This window comes from Protopterus annectens, chromosome 14.part0 (genome assembly GCF_019279795.1).
Source record: "Protopterus annectens isolate FY-2018-M chromosome 14.part0, PAN1.0, whole genome shotgun sequence".
In the NCBI taxonomy this organism is placed as follows: domain Eukaryota; kingdom Metazoa; phylum Chordata; order Ceratodontiformes; family Protopteridae; genus Protopterus; species Protopterus annectens.
The window spans coordinates 789,101,351-789,124,541 of NC_056748.1; the positions used below are offsets into that span (position 1 = coordinate 789,101,351).

Below are 23,191 nucleotides of genomic sequence, written 5' to 3' on the forward strand. Positions count from 1 at the left end.
GAGAGAGGAGCATTGTCAGACTTAACTAAGGACAAGACATTACGCATTATGCGTGCAGATAAGGGAACTGGTCTTGTTCTCATAGAACAAAGCATTTATACTAATAAAATAGAAGCTACCTTACATGACAATGATTTTTTCCAGTTGTTTGACCTTAAATCTGTTAACAAACATTTTGCATCTATTGACAAAACTTTAAAGCAACTAGAATCTACAAATGCTATTTCAATTGATGAATTTATGTTTATGTCTGTTGATTCACTGAACTTAGGTAAAATGTTTGGTATACCTAAGATCCATAAATATCAAAAGGATCCACCCTTCAGACATATAATTTCTAACAGAAAAACCAAGACTGAAAAAGTAGCTGAATATCTTGAATCTATACTCAATCTTTTAGTACAAGCCACTGCCTATTACCTTAGACATTCATGGGCATTTTTAAATGAACTATATAACAAAAAAGACGGTCTCTCTCTGAGTGTATTCTGGTTATCTTAGACATCGAAGGTTTATACACGAACATCCCCCATAAAGAATGACTCGGACTGTTTAGGCTATTTCTTATGAAATACAAGACGTTTTCATCTACTAAAGTCAACACTTTATGCATTTTAGTTGAGATAGTCCTTAACAATAACTTTTTCTTTTTTAACCAAAAGGTTTACAAACAGATTAAGGGTGTGGCAATGGGATCAAAACTCGCTGCTGCCTTTGCCAACATAGTCCTTGGCACATGGGAACTTGAACATCTATCTAAACTACATAACTTTCACCTTGTCCACACTTACAAGCGTTACATTTCATTGCACGGAAAGGGGATATATCTAGTCTCAATTCTTTTATTTCTAATATGAAAATTAGCATTACATTTTTGAACTTCGTTATTTCCAGTTGCGGACACTCCATTACATTACTTGACACTAAAATTGACATTTTACTTTCAGGAGATATTAGCTCCGCTGTACACAGGAAAGACACTTACAACAAAAAAAGTTATGTACTTACCATAACGTTCCATATTTGTAGTGCATCTTACCCTTCATTCTTACATATGGGTTCGGAGTCGATCCTCGGCTCTGACACGGCCTATTTACAAGCTGGAAGACTTCTGGTTGGCTCGTGGCTAGGTAGGTATCACGTGGTGCACCAGTACAATCCCCAGATCTTGTTTGCTGCTAACAGGAGAAATAATAACAACATACCGAAAGAAGCCAATACTAAAAGGTCTCCATAAATAATGATAACAACATTTTTCTGTCTCTAGGTACTTCCAGGATGGGGGTAGGAGGGTAGGTTCGTAAGAATGAAGGGTGAGATGGACTACAAACATTGAACATTATGGTGAGTACATAACTTCTTTATGTCCTGTGTTCCTATCTCACCTTCATTCTTACATATGGGACAGTGTCCCAAGCACCTTATTCTTGTGTGGCTCAAGAAAAAATACTCCTGAGTACCATGGACCAAAGGATGTTCTACCCCTGGAGGTTAAATCCAATTTGTAATGAGTAATAAAAGTGTGAGGGGTAGCCCACGTAGCTGCTGCACAAATATTATCAAGTGGGACCCTGGCTTGAAAGGCTGCAGAGGTAGACTGAGATCTAGTAGAATGAGCCTTGATTTTAAAGGGCAAAGGTCTACACTCAGAATTGTAAATGTAAGCTATACAGCTAGAAATCCAATTAGAGAGAGTTACTTTGGAAACTGGTAAGCCGGACCTGGATTCAGAGAAGGAAATGAATAATTGATTTCCTGATTTCTTTAGTCCGGCGCAAATAAAAACGTAATTGTCTATGGACATCCAGCTGGTGAAACCTGTATTCAGCTGCATTGGAGTGATTTGAAAAGAACACCGGGAGTTCTATGGATTGATTCAAAGTGGCATGGGAACAGACCTTGGGGACAAAAGAGGGATTAGTACGAAGGGACATCCTATCTTTGTGAAAAATCAGATAAGGGGGTTTTAAAGACAATGCTTGCAACTCTGACACCTGTCTGGCCGATGTGACAGCCACCAGAAACAACGTCTTCCAAGACAAGAATTTCAGAGAAAATGAATGAGAAGGCTCAAAGGGCGGAGAAGTTAATATGGATAACACAAAATTTTAATCCCATGAGGCCACAGGTTCTTGGACGGGGAGTCTTAACAAAGTGGCACCTTTAAGGAAGGTTTTGCACAGCTTATGTGACATCAGATTAGAATCTGGAAAACCTAGATGAAAATGTGAAATCGCTGCCAAGTGAACTCTGATAGTGACAGCTGCAGATCCTTGGTGAAAAAGCTCAGACAGGAATTCCAAAACCACTGGAATGGAGGCAGTGTAAGCATCAACATTCATTTTCTCCGCCCGATACAGAATCTTCACCATTTACTGGAATATAGTCTCCTAGTGGAAGGTTTATGAGAAGACATAAGGATATGAGTCATGAAGGGTGAGAAGTCGTGAAGCCTGACTAGGGGTGGAACTGGAGCAGCCACGCTGTCAAATTGAGGACGTGTAAGGAGGGATGAAGCAAACCTGACATGTGAGTCAACAGATCTGGAACTGGGTCCAGAATCCAAGGATCGTCTAGGAGAAGAGACCCGAGAAGGGAGAACCAAACCTGACAAGGCCAGTAAGGAGCAATGAGGATGTTTGCTTCTCAGTCATTTCACTTTCTGAATAACCTTGGGAATGACAGGAAAGGGAGGAAAAGAGATCCAGGGGCCAATCGTGTACAAGTGCATCTCTCGGTGACTCCCCCAGAGGGGGGGTGAGGGAGAAGTAGTTGCTGCACTTGGCATTGATTGGACTGACAAAGAAGTCACAGCAAGGCTGTCCCCATCTGCAGAAAATTTGTTCAGCTGCTTCTTGTTTCAGAGACCACTCATGAGGCATCAGAATTGCCCTGCTGAGCTTGTTGGCTATCATTTTGGTCATCCCTGGAATGTGCGTTGCCACCAGAAAATGCTGGGAAGATATCGCCCATTTCCAAACTTGCATGGCCTCTCGACAAAGTGGGTAAGATTTGGTTCTGCCCTGATTGTTGATATACCATACTACTGACATGTTGTCGGACTGTAATTCAATAGCCCCCAGAGGGAGAAGGTCGTGAAGTGCTTACAACGCCAGGAGCACAGCCCTCATCTCTAGAACACTGATATGCTGATGAGCCTTGTGATCTTGCCATGTGCCTTGGACAGTCCTGCAGAGATAATGCCCCCCACCCTATCTCTGAGGCATCCGTGGTCACAGTGGTAACGGGTTGGTGAGGAACAAAGGAAGTGCCCATGGTTAGCTGTTTGGGTAGTGTCCACCAAAGGAGGTCCTTCTTGCAAGATTCTGTCAGCAGAATGTGATGAGATAATGGTAGGTGCTGAAAGGACCATTGGGACGACAGGAGCCACTGAAGAATTCTCATGTGTAGCCTGGCTAGTGACACTAATAGTATGGTGGAAGCCATGGTCCCTAGGAGCTGCAGAATAATCTTGGCTTTGACCTTTCGTAAGGGGAGAAGACACTGAATCTGAAGAACCAGATTCTGTGCCTTTTGGCAGGAAGATGAGCCAACATGTTTACTGTGTCTATCTCTGAGCCTATAAAAATCACAGCTTGAGAGGGCAATAAGGCAGATTTTTCCCAATTTATAAAATTCCCAACTGGGCACAAAGATGAATAGTAGTGTCCCTGGTCTGAAGAAGTAGATGTCTGGTGGGGGCAGTCAGGAGCCAGTCGTCCAGATTTGGAAACATCTGGAATCCTCAACGTCTCAGGTGAGATGTCACTACTGCCATGCATTTGGTGAACACCCTGGGGGCTGTGGTGAGACCAAAGGGCAGAGCACAAAACTGGTAGTGACTGGCTTCCAGCTGAAAGCATAGATGACTCCTCGACGCCCTGTCCATTTTTATGTGGTAGTAGGTGTCTTAGAGATCTATTGAGCACATCCAATTGTCTTTCCCTAACAACGGGAGTATAGACTGCAATGTCACCATCCAAAACTTGTCCTTCTTTACTGATTCGTTCAATCTGCTGAGGTCCAGAATGGGCCTCCAGTCCCCTGTACATTTTGGCACTAAAAAGAATCTGGAGTAAGTTCCAGATCCTAATTGGTCTGCTGGGACGGTTTGGATGACTCTTTTTGACAGCAACTTGTTAACCTCCACAGTTGCCTGATCCCTGTGATTGGGTGGAACATCCGGGATCTTCTTGGGAACAAAAGGTGGAAGAGAAAAGGGTATGACATAACCTCTGCTACTAATTCTTTGTACCCACTTGTTTTGAGTGATACCCAGCCAGGCTTCTGAATACAAAGAAATGCGACCCCCGACCGGCCCCAGAGAAGCACAGTCGTGCCCCACATCAAGAATGCTGGAAAGGCTGGCCCTGAAAGGAATTGCGGCCTCCCTGGTTTTGCGGACTGCCCCTGCCTCTAAGGCGACATCTACCATTTCCTCCTCCTTCGTTGCCTCTGAAGGAGCAGTCACCCAGTGCCTCCTAGAAAAACCTCTGGGACTTCATGAACCACATTTTACCGCCCCCCTCTGACTCTTAGGGTATGGTCTAGAGGGAACAGTAAAACGTACTCCCATGGCAAAGTGTGTTTTTCCTTCTTGTTCACACCGGGTGAGAGTGTCCTTTACCTTGGATCCAAACAATGAGGAACCGTCGAAGGGGGCATTGGTAAAGATAGATTTGAATGGTTCCGCAAAGTTACACAAATGCATCTAGGAATGATGCCTTAGGGAAATTCCTGAACCTGCTGCTCTACTCGCTCCATCAGCTGCATACGAAATAAGCTGCATGGAAGAGTTGACAATAGTGTTCAAGTTGGACAATTGGGCAGAAACCTTGTCAGGGACTCCCTCAGTAAATGGTTCCGCAAAGTTACACAAATGCATCTAGGAATGATGCCTTAGGGAAATTCCTGAACCTGCTGCTCTACTCGCTCCATCAGCTGCATACGAAATAAGCTGCATGGAAGAGTTGACAATAGAGTTCAAGGTGGACAATTGGGCAGAAACCTTGTCAGGGACTCCCTCAGTACATGTACCTTGTAAAGAATCTCCTAACTCTTTAAGGAGATCTCTTTGAAGCCTCATGAAGTGAGTACGGTACTTCAGCGATCTAAGGGTAAATGTCGCTGAAGAAAAGATACGCTTCCCGTATCTGTCCATCGTTTGAGACTCCTTATTCAGCGGATGAACAGAAGAAGAAGTCTCAGCTAGCTCCTTCTTAGTGACTGCCACCACCACCATGGCATCTACGGGAACACCTTTAGACAAAAAAATATTTTCCTGGAGGGGCAGAAAGAAACTTGTTTGGTTTCCTGGGGACTGGCTCCATGGCATCAGGAGTATCCCACACTTTTCGACTAACTAGATCCATCAGTTAGTCGAAGGGTGTAGACACCCAAGAGGCTGAAGGTTGAGACCCAAAAGCCTTCAGGTACACCGACTCCTCTCAGAAGGGGTGACAGTGGGCCAGTCACACCTCTGTTTAAGAATTTACAGAATGTCTACAAAGGAGACATCATCAGAGGATGACTTAAGGGACCCTTCTGACTTCTCGAGGTCAGTGTCAGAGGTCAGAGACTCATCCTGGGAGTCTACATGCTTCCTCTTACGTGTTCTCTTCCATGGGGGCTCCACAGAAGGACATTCCAGGGCGGTCACGGAAGAGTGTGGGCCAAGAGCCAGTGGCTCCTGAGGCTGAGGGTCTCTGCTGTCCATGGAGGGAGTAGGAGCTGAGACAGAAGTAGGTGCTTTAGGGGGAAGAGTGTCGGTACCTCTGGTAGGAGCTGACGATTGGGACAGCACACTCCTCATCATCTCGAATGCCGACCTCTCCAGCTCTAAAGACCCCCCCTGGCTCTGAGGAGACAGAGGATGCCATCGGCTCTGAGATAGACATAAGGTCCGAACTCACTCTAGCCAAGAGGAAGACTCAGAACTGAAGTTCGGTTCCAAGCATCCCTGTTGGGGCCAACCAGGGAGCTTCAGCCCCTAGACACTATGGACAGCACCGAGAGTGTAGGAGCAGAACACGGCTCCGAAACAGCCACAGGGGGTGCTGGAGCCAAAGGTTCCACCAGTGGTACCAAACACTCTGGCTCCGAAAGACCAGCATGGCTCAGAGGAGAAATGACCGCAGAGGGCTGAACGGACTCAAGTGACTGCAGAACCAACTGGGTCAGAGACAACAATTTAGGCAAAGCAGATGACTTCAACAGTCTCAGCACTGCCCCCTCCACATCTTCTTCCGATAAACTCCTGGAATACCTGGATGACAGAGTAGCAGAGCGGGATCTCTGAGGTATCGGAGATTTCAATATAGAGGAGGCCGGTAGAGGATCCATAGACCGGCTCTGTGAAATAGTCTCAATGGTCTCCAATGTCAGCTCAGAAATACTTGGACCCGACCCTTTAATCACCATACTGCTCTCAGTCCGCACCGAGGTCTGTGGAGCCGATGAGACAGTGGACTTGTCTGATTTGGTGATTTTAAGAGGTGGCTCTGAGGCACCAGCCAGTGCCGGGGAGGGCCTCTTAGAGGTCTTAGACTTTCCCTTAGTAGATTTAGAAGAGGAGGAAGAGCTGGACAGATCTTCCTCAAAGGAAGGTTTAAGAAGATCTTTTAGGATGAGCTTGTTTTTCCTCTTTTTCAACACCCTAGGACTGAAAGCATGGCAAAATAAACAGGTCTCCTGTAAATGGATGGCCCCCAAACAGTAAACACAGTTACCGGGACCATCCGTTATGGACATTTTTTGAGAGCACTTAATACATTTTTTAAAGCCAGATGGCTTATGATCCTTACTCTCTTTACACATTCTCACAGAATGGGCACACGCACACAGAGAAGAAGGTGAAAGAGGACTAGGTCCTCTAATTTAAATAGGCCTAGCCCTGCAGGAAAGAGAAAGACACCACAAGGACTAGGTCTTCTAACTTAAACAGGCCTAGCCTGGGCAGGAAGGGAAACGAAGAAAACTAGGTCTTCCAACTAAAATAGACCTAGAAAGTTACACTAAGGATAGAATTTCACAAACTCAAACAGAAATATCAGCAAAACAAGCAGGAATCTGCAAAAACTCAGATTTATGACAAGAAATAACAGAACGTAGTTCTGTTAACAATTATAGCAAATCCAACAATGTTAACAAATTAACAAGCGGGAAACCGCCAAAACTAGACTAGCCTATTAACAACACACAGTCTAACAGAGCGCAAAAGGTGCCTACAACTACTAAGTCTATGAATACCAAAAACCAGCACACAGGATACCAATACTAAGTCAAAAAAGGCCAAAGGCCAACAATTGCACCAAATGGCGCAAGTATAAAGCTAACTACACTAATAGCAACTACGCTAATTGACTAACAATAAAACAGTAACAGTTATTTTCTATTTTAAACTAAACAGAGTCAAAAATTTTGGAAAAAGGTTTAAGTAAATGCAACACATAGCCAGTGCCAAAGAGAAGCACAACCAAACTCGTCAATGCAGCAAATGAGATCTGGGGATTGTACTGGTGCACCATGGGATGCCTACCTAGCCACAAGCCAATCAAAAGTTTTCCAGCTTATAAATAGGCCAAGTTGGAGCAGAGGATCAGCTCCGAACCCATATGTAACAATAAAGGTGAGACAGGACTACAGAACATTATTTTTTTACATTTTTCAAGTCAACATCCCTTCTTTATGAAGAGGAATCTAGTAAAAAGTCAGGTTATTCATGTTTCCAGATTAACTAGCCATGATGATGTTTTTCTCAAATAAACCACACTACTTAGAAAAGTGTTTTACCAAAGAAATTATCCTCGGGGGTTAGTTGATAAGATTTGTGAAGAAGTTAAATCTAATAGATACACTTTACACTGTCCTAACCTTAAATTTGGTTTTCAACCTAGACGAGCTTACACTTTGGACTCTGATAAAACTTTGAACTTCCCTTTACCTATATCTAGAGATATGTCACATATGAGGCAAATTATCACTAACAATTAGGACATACTTTCAGAATCACAAGTGACAGGTTCCACCCTTGGTACCTCTCCCTCTTTTACTTTTATGAGGACTAGAAACATACTTATGTTTCTAGAAAATAGAGACTCAGAGTTTTTGATTTTTAATACATGTCCCAGTTCAGCTCAAGATGGCAAGTACTGCTGTAACAATTGTGTTGTCTGCCCTTATATTCATTTAGGTTCAGATTTTACATTCAAGCACTGTAATTACATCCAATCTTTTTTCTTCTGAAGAAGTCCTTGATATTAATAAAGGATGAAAGCGCTAGACACTGGCTCCTGTGTGTTGTATTAGTACAGCGCGTGTTTCATTAATTTTTTTATTTTTAGTTTTAAGAAGTGTTTCTCTAGAAGATGTTCTTGTATTATATTTATTTAATCTTCAACTCTTGAGTGAGTTCTTATTGGATATATATGTGTGTGTGCGCGCGCGTTTGTGTCTGTGTGTGTGTGTGTGTGTGTGTGTGTGTGTGTGTGTGTGTGTGTGTGTGTGTATATATATATATATATATATATATATATATATATATATATTTATATACATATATATATGTGTGTGTGTGTGTGCAGGTGATGCAATATCTATTGCAAAACAACCTTTTAACCAAAATCCAACACGGCTTCCGATCTAGCCACAGCACAGCTACAGCCCTATTATCTTTTACAGGCACCCTGAACAAGATAATGGATATGGACAATGAATTTACAGATGTAGCCAGACTTTGCTTGCAAACTACCACTGCAGAAATTATAATTTACAACTTCCTCATAGACTGCAAAACCCTAAGGCTCTTCTAACTCCTTCTCTGCTTCTATACGACATCCATAAACTACTGTTCAGGCTTTACTGCTTCTATTCTTAACTCTCTCTCACTATCTGTCTGCATCACTAACTTTTTGGCTGCTATTTTCCTAACTGAAATTAACATTTTATTTTGCATGTACTGTTACAGTCAAAGTCACACATTGCACTACCTACTTACTGTTGTCTACATCATGTATGGTGAGAGTGACTATTATTGTCTGTAATGTTTTAACTGTATAGAATTGTCTAGATGTGTAGTAATATATTGCAACATCTTGTAGCAGTTTGTTCTTTCAATTTAAACAGTAAAGAACTTATTTTGTATAGTATTTCTAATGTAATTTTTATTGTATTTGATTATACTGTATTTGTATTGTACTGAATGTGGAGCTTTTCTCCCCGGGCCTCTGTTAAAAATGTGTTCTGTAGACCCAGTCAGACCACCCTGGTAAACAAATGTCAAATAAATAAATACATAAAATATATATATGTATGCATGTATATAGTGTGTGTGTGTATATGGTTCCACTTTGAATCATCAAAAGCTTGATAATAATAATAATAATTCTGATCATCGTGACCTCTTTTCAGTCATCACCTGGGCTCATACAGCAGAGAGGAAATGAGTAATAAATACACCATGATCACTAGAGTCAGATTATAATGTTTTGCATTAAAGATTACACTATTTAATGCAATGGAAAGAAAAACATGAGTTACATTATTCACAATATTTACATGCAAAGTTATTTCAGTAGCCACAGAATATGGCAGTTCTGCTGTAATACCTTGTAGAAGCATTTCAGATGAGGTTAGATGGGAGTATATAAGTTTGGTTTACAATATATCCCATCACTCTTATCTTTGAGTGCTGTGACTCACAAGCAGGAATAGTTAGTTGGGGGCTCAGATGGTTAAGTCATTTCCATGGGGGGGGTGTAGGATATAGCCTTAAAAAACTATCAAAGTTATTTTGATGTCATTATCATATCTGATTTCAATATCCCATGGTTCTGAATTATGTGATTTGACTATGAGCACACTATCCCAATAATGTAGCTTCACAATACTTTTTTTTTTTTTTGTCTCCACCAAAGTGTAGCTACCAGACCCTTAATTCACACTGGCACATTCATTTCCCCTGATACCAGGTATGCAAGAAGACCATGGGAGAAAAGTGCAAGTCCATATTACAGTGAGGTCGAACTGACTTTTTGCATTATTCAAAAATTCTCTCTTCCACGCTAGACCCAGCTCAAGTTCTCAATTCCAAGTTTCCCTCATGCAAATGTTAAGATCCTGAGTATTCTTCCTGGAACACCTCTAGCTGCACTTACGTTCATAGTCACAGCTAGTCTCTTGAGAAAGGACAGCCAGAATCCAATCTACCAATTTAACACATCTGTTTGGCTCTCTGATACCAGCCATGTTTTGCAAGCATTATTCATATTACTGAGACTGTTTTTCAGGTATTGGTTAACTCAATACAGATTTTATCAGTCAAATGCTGCAGTCTTGGAGCTTCCAATGAAAGCTAAATAAAAGTACCATAAAACAGACAACATATTGAAGAGGAAGATTAACTGTTCTTTCTCATTTTATTGTATTTTTTATCTTATTAATTTGTTAACCAGTTGAACCCATTATGTTTGCTTGCCTCTTTTCAGCGGCAACAATGCAGCACTGTTTGGTTCAGTTGCTTGCTTACCGTCATGCAGTAAGCAAAGCAAGACTGAAAGATTCAAACCCAAGACTGCAGGATGGAGCTTAACTACAGCTCATGATGTTAATTCTTTCTGTTGAAGTCCAAATAACTTGTTGACATATTTGGTAAAATAAAAAAGTAATTAATAATCTTATGAATTAATTAAAGTTGTAAATTATAATTTCTGCAGTTGTAGTTTGCAAATAAAGTCTGGCTACATCTTTAAATTCATTGTCCATATCCATTATCTATATGGATGTGTGCTCATCTGCACTATTCAAACTTTGATCTAAAGCAGAAGTTATGAGTTAAATCAGTGGTGTGTGCACACATTGTCCAAACTATAACAGGCAGATGATGTACTCAATGAAATTATTTCCATTTGTATGGCAAACTAATATAGCAATTAATGTTGAAGCTCACTGGTCTTAGTTCATTAATTTAGCTCATAGCTAGGTACCTTACCTGGGGAGTCTGCATGCCCACCTTTGTTTCCATGGGTTTTTTGTGAGGCTCTCTACTCTCCTTTGACAGCCCAAAGACATATTACAGAAGACAAGGCAATCCTGCAAACTTAACAGGTCTATGTGATATGTGCATGTGTCTTGGGCTACACACTGGCATTTTATCCAGCATTAGTTTCTCTGCCTTCTGCCCACTGAGTGCAAGGATATGGTTCAACTACATTGTGAATCTTTACAGCATTAAAAAAAAAAATCAGAGAAAGAAGGAATGACTGACGTTTGTTCTCACAATAAGGTATATTTTTGTATAGGGTGCTCTGGCATCATATTCCAGTTGTTCAAGGCATAATAGAAATAACTTTATGAAGGTTATTTTAATACATCACATTTACATATTGCCCACACTAGAGTATAACATTTTACTAATTGTGCACGTTAAAAAATTTAATGATATACCCAGTGTTATAGTCTCTTTAACGTTTTCAGTTAATAGAAGAAAACAGAACTGCCCTTTCCATATTATATTTCTGACATTTATCTAGTCACTTTGCAGAAAATATTTCAGTGGTTGTGTACTTTCAAGTTCTCTAGAACAATAAGAAAAGTGGAAATGGGAGTTGTCTGAGTTAAATGGTGATCTATCATATTTCATGAAAACAAGCAGAAGAGAGAGAGAGATCACATCATTTGACTATCTGTCTGCAGATTTTATATAAAATCTGCATATAACTGCTGACTAAAAAGAACAGGACTGCTTTACGTGCACATTCATTTATACACTGATATTTGTATAGTTGGTTTCTGCACCATGGCATCGTGCGAAGACTGCTGTCTTGCTGAAAGTACTACATCTTATTTATGCCTTTGATTTCAAAAAGGTAATGTTGCAGTTGCTCACAGAGGAAATAGATAAAACAACCTGGAATTTAAACATGCAATTTTTTCATAGGTAGGTACTAGGCTATTGGGCCTAGGATCTATATAAGCCTAGCCAAATGGTACCCTGGCTTTCGCCACCCAAGAAAATTATTTTCCTGTGCCCCTGTTGAGCAGAGCCACAGAAGTGATCCCCGGGGTGAATTTCCTATCTTCCATCCAGTCATCAAGATTCTTCTTGAAAAGTGCTAATGAGGAGCTTTGTTTGATATAGATAGGTAGTTTGTTCCAGAGTATGGGAAGTCTCTGGGACAGGACTCTATCCCTCCAGCATGTTCTGTTTATTGCGGTGACAAGGTTTAGGTCCCTAGAGCGTGTAGCTCGGAGGGATTGGGATTTCTTTAGGTTGAGCATGTCCAACAGCACTGGGTTTGACATAGCTTTGTATGTTAGGCAGAGATCGCCTCTGAGAAGGCGATATGCGACGGAGTAAAGCTGGAGTTTTTTGAGATGGTTTGTGTAGGGCATCTGTTTGAGACCAGTAATCCTCTTTGTGAGGTATTTCTGCAGCCTTTCCAGTTGTTGTAGATATCTTGTGCGGTACATACCAAAAGGGGCGTTGTAGTTTATAATGGGTCTAATGAGTGCTGAGTAGAGGGGAACAATTACCTCTTTTTTCCTGGATGAGAAACCTTTTGTGATGAAGTGTGCCATTTAGAAGGATTTCCTGACTACTGTGGCGATGTGATTATCAAAGCAGAGACTACTGTCCACCTGTGTCCCAAGGTCTCTTATCACACTTTTGGTGTTAAGTAGACTACCACCTATGTGGTAGTTCATGGGTACAGAGTTTTTAACAAAAAGGATGACAATGCACTTTTTGGCATTGAGCTTGAGGCCATGGCTTTGACACCAGGTATCGGTCTCAGTGAGGCCCTTTTGTAGGATGTCCACATCATTAGGAGTTTTGATTATGGCTCCTATTTTGCAGTCATCTGTGAACTTTGTTAGCCAAAGACCTTTTGTGTTAGCCTGTACCTCAGAGAAGTAGATACCAATCAGGAGAGGAACCAGGACTGAACCCTGTGGTACTCCACTTGTCACTGGTCTGAAGTTGGATTTAGTGTCGGCTACTTTCACAGTGTGGGTTCTGTCAGTGAGCCAGTTGGCAACCCATCTTGTGACATAGGGATTTATACCTAGTTTAGTGAGTTTATCTATAATTCCAGAGTGGAGGATGGTGTCAAAGGCCTAGGCGAGATCTAGATAGGCTGCGTGAACCACCTTACCCTCATCTATGGCTTCGGTGACCGCTTCAAAGAAGTCTATCAGGTTTAGGAGACATGATCTGTCGTTTACAAACCCGAACTGGGTAGGGTCCAGAGTTTGGAGATTATCAATGTCATTTTTTTATAAGTTCCATGATGATAATACGTTCCATAGCCTTGCAGACCAGGCTCGTCAGGCTAATGGGGTGCTAGTTCTTGGGGTCTGTGGTGGCTCCCCCTTTGTGGAGTGGGATAACTGTTGCTGCGCACCATTCAGTGGGCACAAAGCCTGAGGTGAGGCTATGATTGAACATGGTACTTAGGTGGGGTGCCAGTTCATTCTGTAGTTCATGTAGAACGCAGCCTGGGATGTTTTCAGGTGCCATGGATGCTGTGTTCTTGGCTGTGGAAAATGCATTTTTTACCTGTGCAGCCATGATTACATGAACTTTGCATTCTTCCGGTATAGAGATGGGCCCTTTAGGTGGTGAGAGAGGAGTAAAGTTAGCACTGAACCTATCTGCCAGGATGTTGGCAATATCAGTTGGTTCTGTATATTCAGTGTCATTGTGCTGTAACTCAGAGCAGATCCGAGTGTTGCCATTGAGATTCTTGACATAGCTATAGAATGCTTTGTGGTTGTCTTTAGAATCAGTGGCAATTTTGTTTTCGTAACTAGCTTTGGAGGATTTTATGAGGGATCTCAGCTTCTCACTAAGGCTGACCAGGGAGTTCCTCCAATCATGGGAGTTTACTTTTTTTTTGCAACAGTTTTTTTTCTTCTGTTGTAGTTTGTTTATGGCAGGGGACCACCAGATTGGCTTCCTTTTTTTGGAGGATAGCATCTTGGTTCTGTTAGGGATTGCACGATCCATGCACTCGTATAAGTGCTTATAAAGTGCATTTGTATAGGATTCAGCAGTCGTACCTTTATTGTACTTCAGCATGGGTGTCGTGAAGTTTGCCACTTTTATCTTAAGAAGCGTGAAGTTGGCTTTGAAGAAATTCTTTTACGGTGGTTTCCCTAATGGGGGCTGGGAAGTGGATGTCTAGGGTGATTAGCTTGTGGTCGGATCTGACCAACCTCTGGTGTGAAACACCGGTTGCCATGTTGGTAATGACCAGTCTAGGATATATATATATATATATATATATATATATATATATATATATATATATATATATATATATAGCACACGTGTCAAATTATTTGTTAAACTTTAATACTGGATTAAAACTAAGTGCATCATTTTATCCTGAAGGGAAGTCAGCCCTTAAAAAACACAATCCATTTATATTCTACCTGGTCCGTTTTCACTCATATGTCACCACCTCTTCTACTCACTTGTATTAACTCTAATGTCATAAATTTAAATATATGTGTCATATCAGTTTCCATTACATGCTTATATAAAGCATGTGTGCCAATTTGCCATTTGATATAATATAAATGTTCACATATGCATTCTTTGAATTTCCTGTTGTTTTTTCCAGCATCAAAATGATGTGCAGCTCTGGGGTTTAGCTAAATAAACTAAAGTCATGAAACCAAAATCCACATATCATTATACCAGTAATTTCTGTTGGTAACAGAATGAGTACACATTTATTACCAACATATGTACCTTTTCTTTGACTATGTCTATTAGTAACATAAGGGTTTTGCTTAAGGTTATGACTCCTTTTATAACCAGAACTAGGACGAATATTAATCATTCTTTGTGGTGGATTTAATAAACTTAATATGCCAATGCTTATATGTGATCTTTTTAAAATCATGTGTGTGTATATTGTGTGTAAGAATAAATCTTAATTCATGATTGCTACTAAGTTGCTTGGCTCAATAACCACAGATGAAAATAAAGGTCTATTTCTTCCTACATGTTTCTCAAGAGTCAGTAAGCATTTATTCTCTAGAAGGGGATTTTCTTAGCCCCTATTTGTAAAATCATATACTAGCAAATCTAGTTGATCTGGTGTTTGTTTCTCATGAGTAATTAATCTAAATGTCCACAACATTTGTCCCTTAGCTAAATTAAAAAAAAATATGAGGGGGTGCATACTAGAACTACATAAGCAAGTATTTTCACTAGTAGTCTTTCTATGTACATTAATTATTACAATATCATTACTTAATTTTTCTAAGTGTATATTCAAGAAATTTACAGGAGTAAAAGAAAAAGGCAATTTAAATTTTAAAAACTGTGCAGTGTTTAAGTAATTAACAAAATCATTCAATTCCCCTTTACTAGGGTCCCATAAAATAAAAAAATATCATCTACAAATCTTTTGTAAAAAGGTAAACAATCATGAAATATATTGCAGTCATTAAAAATATAAATAACTTCCCATGTGGCTAAAACAAGATATGCATATGTCAAGTAACAGTATGCTGACCGATAAGTCCACACCACACAAGCCAAGTATTAATATGCTTTAATTTATTGGCATGTGTGGTGTGGACTTGTTGGTCAGCCTACATGGTCTTGGTCTGTGTTTGTTTGGCTGAATTGCTCAGTTTACTCAAGATTTGCATATATATATATATATATATATATATATATATATATATATATTGGCCACTGGTGTGTCCATCGCTACATCTTTACATTGAAGGAAATATTTATCATGGAAAGCACGTTATTAAACAGTATAACCATTAACAATTCCTGGACAAAAATTCTCTGATTAAGTCAATACCTATATCATTGGGTATTACTGTAAATAATGAGTTTACATTGAGTGTAACAGAAAGACAGGAACTTACATTGCATTTAAAATACCATTCATATAATTGTCTCAGGAAACCATGGCTATATTTTATAAAACTACATGAGTGATTCAAAAAATTGTTCTAACATAGCTTGCAAATAAAATGAGATGGGTTGTGTAACCTACCCTTTAAATGAAACAATAGTCTGATAGGAAGTATTTGTTTATCTTTGTTTATTTTAGGTAGGCCACATAAAGAAGGTATTATTGGACTGGAAACACAAAAATAATTAAGTAAATCTAATGATAACTGGCCATTAAGATAAAAGGTACAGACCTCATTACTGACCCTTTTTATAATACTAGTACTTGAGCAGATGAAATATAAGTGTATATGTCAACATCAGAGAACAGGCTAGAAACAGCATTTATATAAAATTGTTCGTCCATTACTACAATGAATCCACCTTTATTGGCACATTTTATCACTATTTCTGTGTTTTGAATTAATACATTCAGTGCTCTGTTCTATTCAATAGTTAAATTAAAAGAGGAGTCTTAGCTTTTGCTGTATTTCCAAAGGTATTATGTGTCCTGTTTGCAGGTATTCTGGAATGCCTGCTCAACAGGATGGCTGACATGAGTAAAAGTACTAGCTTTTTTACAGGATATGCATGAAGGCTGCAATTTATCAGGCCATAACAATTTGCGATTCAAGTGAATAATCTAAATTCAGTTAAACTGCCTGGAAGATATCCATCTTAAGCAGGAACAAAAGTCATACCTTTGTTTAAAACTGCATATTCCATCTCGGAGTTTTCATGATGTTAGATGTTATACACGCTTTCATTCCTTGGTTCAAGCAACTGTGTGTGTTTGGTCCAGGTAGCTCTTTTCCCCTTCCTCTTGAATTTTGTCTTCCCCTGCTCTTGTCCCTTGGTTGATATATTGGTAGAGGCACGTTTAAAAGAAAAGAAGAAATTTCAATTGGATCAAGGGTAGACATGACAGTAGCATCAATCACAGGTGCAAGGACAGATTCCAGGCATTCTACAGTGTATATGTAGTGTACATAAAGTATGTATTTATATATACATATGCATATATATTTATATATAGATCTTCTTCAGTAGATTGGCTTACCAAAAAGCCGAAGACCAGAAAACCGATACTGAAATACTGGAACTGTACAACAACAAAAACTTACATGATCGACACTCAAAACCAAAATAATGTAGTGAATGCAACTGAACCAGTTAAGTACACTATTTAAAAAATAGCATCCTTGTCCCCACTGTAATGTGATGTCGGAGTTGGTAAATTTAAGTTGCAGAGGGTGTGGGGGGCACAGCCCCCCTGCAAAAACTGTTCAGTGGTTGTATACACTTACCTTCCATACTTACCTGTTTTTTTTATATATATATATATATATATATATATATATATATATATATACATATATATATATATATACATATATATATCAATCCACTTCAAACACTTATCGTGTCTTTTTCAGGCTACCTACTGTTTACCTGGAAATCTTCTCTAACTACCCCTCATATACTTTTTGACTTACTCACTGTGTTAAACCTTCTCCCTCATACAGCTCATCCAATCTACTTCACTACACTCTTCTACTTTTCAACTCAGTATGCCTGCATATATTTACTGCTCTTCAACTGTACTTTGCAATCCACTCTTCCATCTTAAAACTCACTAGCCCTGTATCTACCTAGCACCATTCTTCTGTACCTTACAAGCTATTCCTGGGCAGCTTTCTTTCCCGACCTATGGCAGCCAAGTCACTCATTTATGAACACTGTATGTAAGACTAAACACTGAAAACAATGTTAATAATGTACCCTGTACTGTAGTAGCTCTATGTATTCATTATAAATAATTATTGCTGAAAATTTAAGATCTTTATTCATGTGTATAACGTACAATACAAATAATGTATTTCTTTACAGGAATACATGTCCTTACTTGCTGTTAATGTTTAAGAGGTCTTCTTTATTGTCTCTTTTTGTTTAATAGTTAAGACTACCTGTTTAATTATCTAACATACACTTTTTTGTCATCTGACCATTAACTGACAATTGTTAGTATTGTTTTATAAGACTTGTAACACCTCTCTTACTGTAACCGTTGGTAAGTTTAATGCATGTATGTGTGTGGAGCTTTTGTCTCCAGGCCTGAAAAGGGGTCTTCTGCCCAGTTGGACTATCCCTGTAAACAGATGCTAATATCTATCTATCACACACACACACACACTATATATATATATAGATATATATATATATATATATATATATATATATATATATATATATATACACACACACACACACACACACACACACACACACACACACACACACACACACACACACACACACACACACACACACACACACACACACACACACACACATTTATATATATATATATATATATATATATATATATATATATATATATATATATGTATGTATAGTTTTATTTATTTTGTTTCTTAACTGGGTGAATGGGCTGGTACAAGATGTTTTTCAGTCACTAAAAACAAATATCAAAAACAAATATCAAAACTAGAGAAGTGAAGACCACAGCATGTATATCCAAACGATTTTATTTAAACTGATGATAAAACAAGTAAGCGCTTTCACATCGACCAGATGCTTCCTCAGACTTCATTACCACCACACATCACTTCCTTTTAAATACAATTCATATAAATCATTAACCAGTTAAGCAATTAAAAATTAATTTTTTTTTAATTGAACAATCACAATATGTTATAAAAAATATATATCGGAAATACTTTAGTTACTTAAATGAAGCTTTAAAATATTTCAAATTTAAAATCTATATATGAATTACTTGAACCTCCTAGCAGCTAAATGTGGTTTTATAGAGGCCCTTTCATTGAGCCCAGGTATCTTGTCAGCCTGTAGCTCAATGATCCAATGTAGCTCATTTTGTTCAGTGATATTCTTCCTGTCACCTAACTGTAAATTTGAATTTATGCAACAGATAACCATAAATTGAAATATATGAGTATTATTCATAACTATATATTTAGCCAATGCACTTCTCTCTATGTCTCTATTACGAATGGCTGAGAGGTATTCTCTTACCCAGTCTCTAAGTGACCTATTGGTCATTCCCACATAATACGCCTGACAGTCATTACACACTGCTAAGTAAATTAAATCTTTTGTAGTACATGTAGCTTTTACCTTAAATTCATATCTAAATTTTGCTATTGGATGTACAAATATATTATCAGAACTTAATAGATGACATATGTTACATACCCCACACGGTGTCAAACAGGGTTTCGATATGTCATTCACAATATGTGTATGGCTATCTGAATTACATAATATTCTCTTCAGGCTCTTCTTATTTTTATACCTAAAACAGGGTATATCCCCCACTATTTCTCTTATTTGTGCATCAGATTGTAGAAGAGAAGAATTTCTTTTCACTATGTTCCTTATTGCATTAACATTGCTTGAATAATGTAAACATAGTGAAACTGTGTTCATATCAGAACCGTGCCCTCTAGTGTTCTTAGAATTATTCTCTATATTATTTACTCTAGAGCTAATATTGTTAGACATGTATGGCTTAGCTAAAAATTGTCTTAAACTGTCTACATGCTTAAAATTCAGATCTCTTTCAATTAATATTTTCGTTCAAGTAATTCATTTTTAAAATTGTCCATATCTGTATGGAATGCATCTTCTTCTGTATTTAGTCTGGATATACGCATTCCTTGTCCTTTAATTATATTTTTATAAATATAAGATGGATGCATACTATCCCGTGATAAAACATTGTTTCTCCAACATGACTTCCAATGTAATCTAGTAGTAAAAACATCATTGCAATCTCTCATTATAGTAACATCCAAGAATTCTACTTTATCCATTGACGCTGTAAAAGTAAACTTTAGAAAACTAGTACTTTCATTTAAAAAAGTGATGGATTTTAAGCAATTTATCATAAGAACCAGTCGAAATTATAAAAAGATCATCCACAAATCGCTAAAAATTGTGTTAAATGTTGAACGTCAAAAATGTAACAGTGCACTCTGCTGGAAGAAAGCTGATAAGTCAAACATTGTATGACTGTTTGATCTCAAACTCAGAGCCATGATGTCTGGACCAGCAAATTCTTTCTATTGTTTTGAGACCAGAGTTAATTGCTAGATTTTACATATATAATGTCTTTAATTGCTGTGGTTTCCTGACCGGGTGCTAGATCAAAGCTGCATTAAGCTCTGAGTTTCTGTTAGACTGGGAAACAGAGAAGAACGATGTAATCTAAAATGAGTCAGCAGTGATGTATTATCAATTTAAAAGACCGCCTCAGAGAGAGAGAGAGAGAGAGAGAGAGCATTTTGGATTTTGTCTAAAGCTGACAACAACTCACCAGTACTCTGCTTTTGCTCTATCTGTAAGTTTATTTAGAATTGTGATTGCTGTTAGGAAAATATTGAAAATAGTAAGTTTAGTCTAGCTGTTTTCTATATTTATGTCAGAACTATCATACAGTATTATTTTAAGCATTTTCCTGTGATGTCTGAACTGCTGACTAGTATTGTGTAGTAAGAAGTATCGTCCTGTGTTTTTATTATTTATTATTAAATATATTTAAACTTTTCAACTGTGACTGCTTTGTGTAGAGATAATTTAAGCTCTAGAGTGCATTGCAGGTATACAGTGATACTGTACAAAGCCACTCCAATAGTTTTGCTGCTCAGTCACACTATTTGGATATCAGTAATATTACACAGTGAAATTGTTCACCTTTTGGTAAGGGCCTTTTTAGTAGCTTATATTAGTGGTTGGTGACAGCTGGTACTACCTTAGAGACTGGCAGAAAGGGGCATAGCTTGAGAACCTGTGCCAGCCTTCCCCAGGAGTGTTTGTATATAACTCATACCTTAAAGTGTGTGCGTGTGTGTGTGTGTCAGCTGCTTTGGCAGGAACACAAAGCACTGGTTGGACAAAGAGGGTGCTGGAGGTTTCAGCTTGACCACTAGGCTGAGATCTGTATCCTATAGCTGTGCCAGTGGAGAGTTTTATTGAGGATCTGGAGAGAAAGGAAGAAACCACCCCCATACTGACTTTGATCTCTGTGTGCTCTTAAGGGAAATTATACTTTACTGTGTGTGTATTTGTTATCCTTTCAAATGTGGATGCCCCTCACTGGTCTTAGTGGTGAGGATTGAGACTCCTTGATTACTGAGCCAGGGCATGGGCATCACACCTTCTGAAGCTATATCCCTCAAGTTTCAGTAGTTTATGATCCACAGTTTTGAATGTCCCTTTAATGTCTAGAAATACAGCAGCAGTTTGAAAGTGTTTTTGCAAGCATTCATAAATGTTTGATGCTAAAGTAAAGATAGATATCTGAATCTATTTTAGTTAGAAGCTATGTTGTCTGTCTGAGAGTAGATTATAATCAAGTATTTAGTCATATGCAATCTTTTTGAGAATCTTAACAGTTTTCTGACATGTTTAAAGCAGAAAAAAGGGATTGGGTAGTAGTTTGTGTAGTGAGTTTAAGGGATTGTTAAATGTGAGGACATACTGTTCTTAATAGCCTCATTTATGAAGAATATAAAAGTGCAAGATTTTGCAGCTTTGCAGAATAATTTAGAAGACTAGGTGTTTGTACTGTTAATTTTTTTTTCATTGACAGGGTTAGTGTTATGAAGGTGTTTAAACTAATGAGCTTTGGCATTAGTACAAACTCCATTTATGTTTAAGTTGCTAAACATGGTTGAGCTTAGTAGTATTTTCTGTGTCTTGTTTTTATTTTCTCCATGCTTGGTTCATGCTCTTAATACGTTTCTCTAGATTTGGTGAAATCCATGGAACATAACTGGCCTTGATTTTTCTTTTCTATAGTGGTGATATCCTATTTGGAATGGGAGAGAATAAATCTTAGACTGACAGAGCAATAATTAGTGCTGCACATTGACAGATATTAGACCAAACAATTGCCTCTAATTTGGATAGTAGAGAACTGCCATATTTGACTGGGAAAGTACAAGTTAATAACAGGTCTTGAGCCATCTTTGTGGATTTCAGAGATCAATGAGAGAAAACTGGGCAGTGGTCACTGAGGACATTGTGGAAAATGGTTTGTCAGGAATATATATAATAAAACATCTAAGAGATATGAAGTGCTGGAAGATGGGTTCAGCGAAGTACTGTGTTTAACTACTTGTGATAGACTGGATGAGGTAAATATTTTTGTCAGTTGGTAGTGCAGTTGTTTATTCTAGTTAAGGTTAAGATCCCACAAATTAATAGCTTGGTTTGTTGTGAGTGGGTTATTATTTCTTGTAGAGTGCTTTCAAATATGGGCATTTTTGGTGGTGATAGGATGCATACCTTTGTGATATTGAGTCTGCCATGGTGTCCTAATCACAACTTTCTATAAGAGTCAAATTTGATTCAAATTCATTAATTGCATTACTTGCAGCTGTAATAACTGGGTTTAGATTGTCTGAGCTGCTACAGTCTTACGTGGTTTGTTATCTTGGAACATTGTATACTTTGTGAAAAATCTGTTGTGAACTCCAAACAGGTTTTCAAATTCACTCCATTTTTATTTGTTTGTTTAATATTATATAATTTATTGCAAGAAATAGACATTTTAGGCAATAAGGTAAAGCAGAGTTTTCGTGTAAGTCAACCATACAGAAAACAATGGTAATTTGTATTAGTGAGATATACTCTGGCATGTGTATAGTGATTTTTGGTACTAGCATTGCATTTCAGTAGCTTAATAATATGAAGAAGTGTCATTTAATGTAAATGTAGGAAGAATTTTTTTACAATCTACCATTCATTATAGGTATTATACAAGAGTCAAATACATGGCAGTAAAACTGCAGGTAGTTGAGTTTTCTACAGGAGTTAGTATGGAATAATATTAAAAAGCTGAGAATTTATATAATTACTATCATAAAGGAATACTTTCCAGGACTGTTGTTTGAGAACATATTTATAGTAGTACTGATTTAGGAAAAGGTTTAGTGACATCTGAGTTTTGCGGAGAATTATTTCAGGTTTGGATTTCAGTGAGACAAGACAGTGGAATGCTAAGATGCATGTTGGCAAATGCTGATGTGAAGAAAGAAGATGCTGTAGCATTTAGGAGTAGAGTTCTTTGTTGGGAAAGTAGGCATGGTACCATGAGTTTAAGTATCAGAAGGTGGGGGCTGGGGGAATTGTAGGAGGGAGGACAGCGAAGGAGACAACAGCTCCCATAAGCAGGAGTCAGTTAGCCTACACAAGGGCAGAGTTATCTAAGTATTGTCT

The 23,191-nt window shown here is 38.4% G+C and overlaps 1 long non-coding RNA gene across 1 annotated transcript in view; it reads right to left on the reverse strand.

Annotated features, from left to right (window-relative positions):
- The window catches only part of LOC122789245, a 746,442-nt gene that overhangs the window by 36,839 nt on the left and 686,412 nt on the right, over positions 1-23,191 (reverse strand). Inside the window, exon 2 of the long non-coding RNA XR_006362792.1 lies at positions 16,627-16,777. This is a non-coding gene — a long non-coding RNA (uncharacterized LOC122789245). The remainder of the gene's footprint in view (positions 1-16,626; positions 16,778-23,191) is intronic.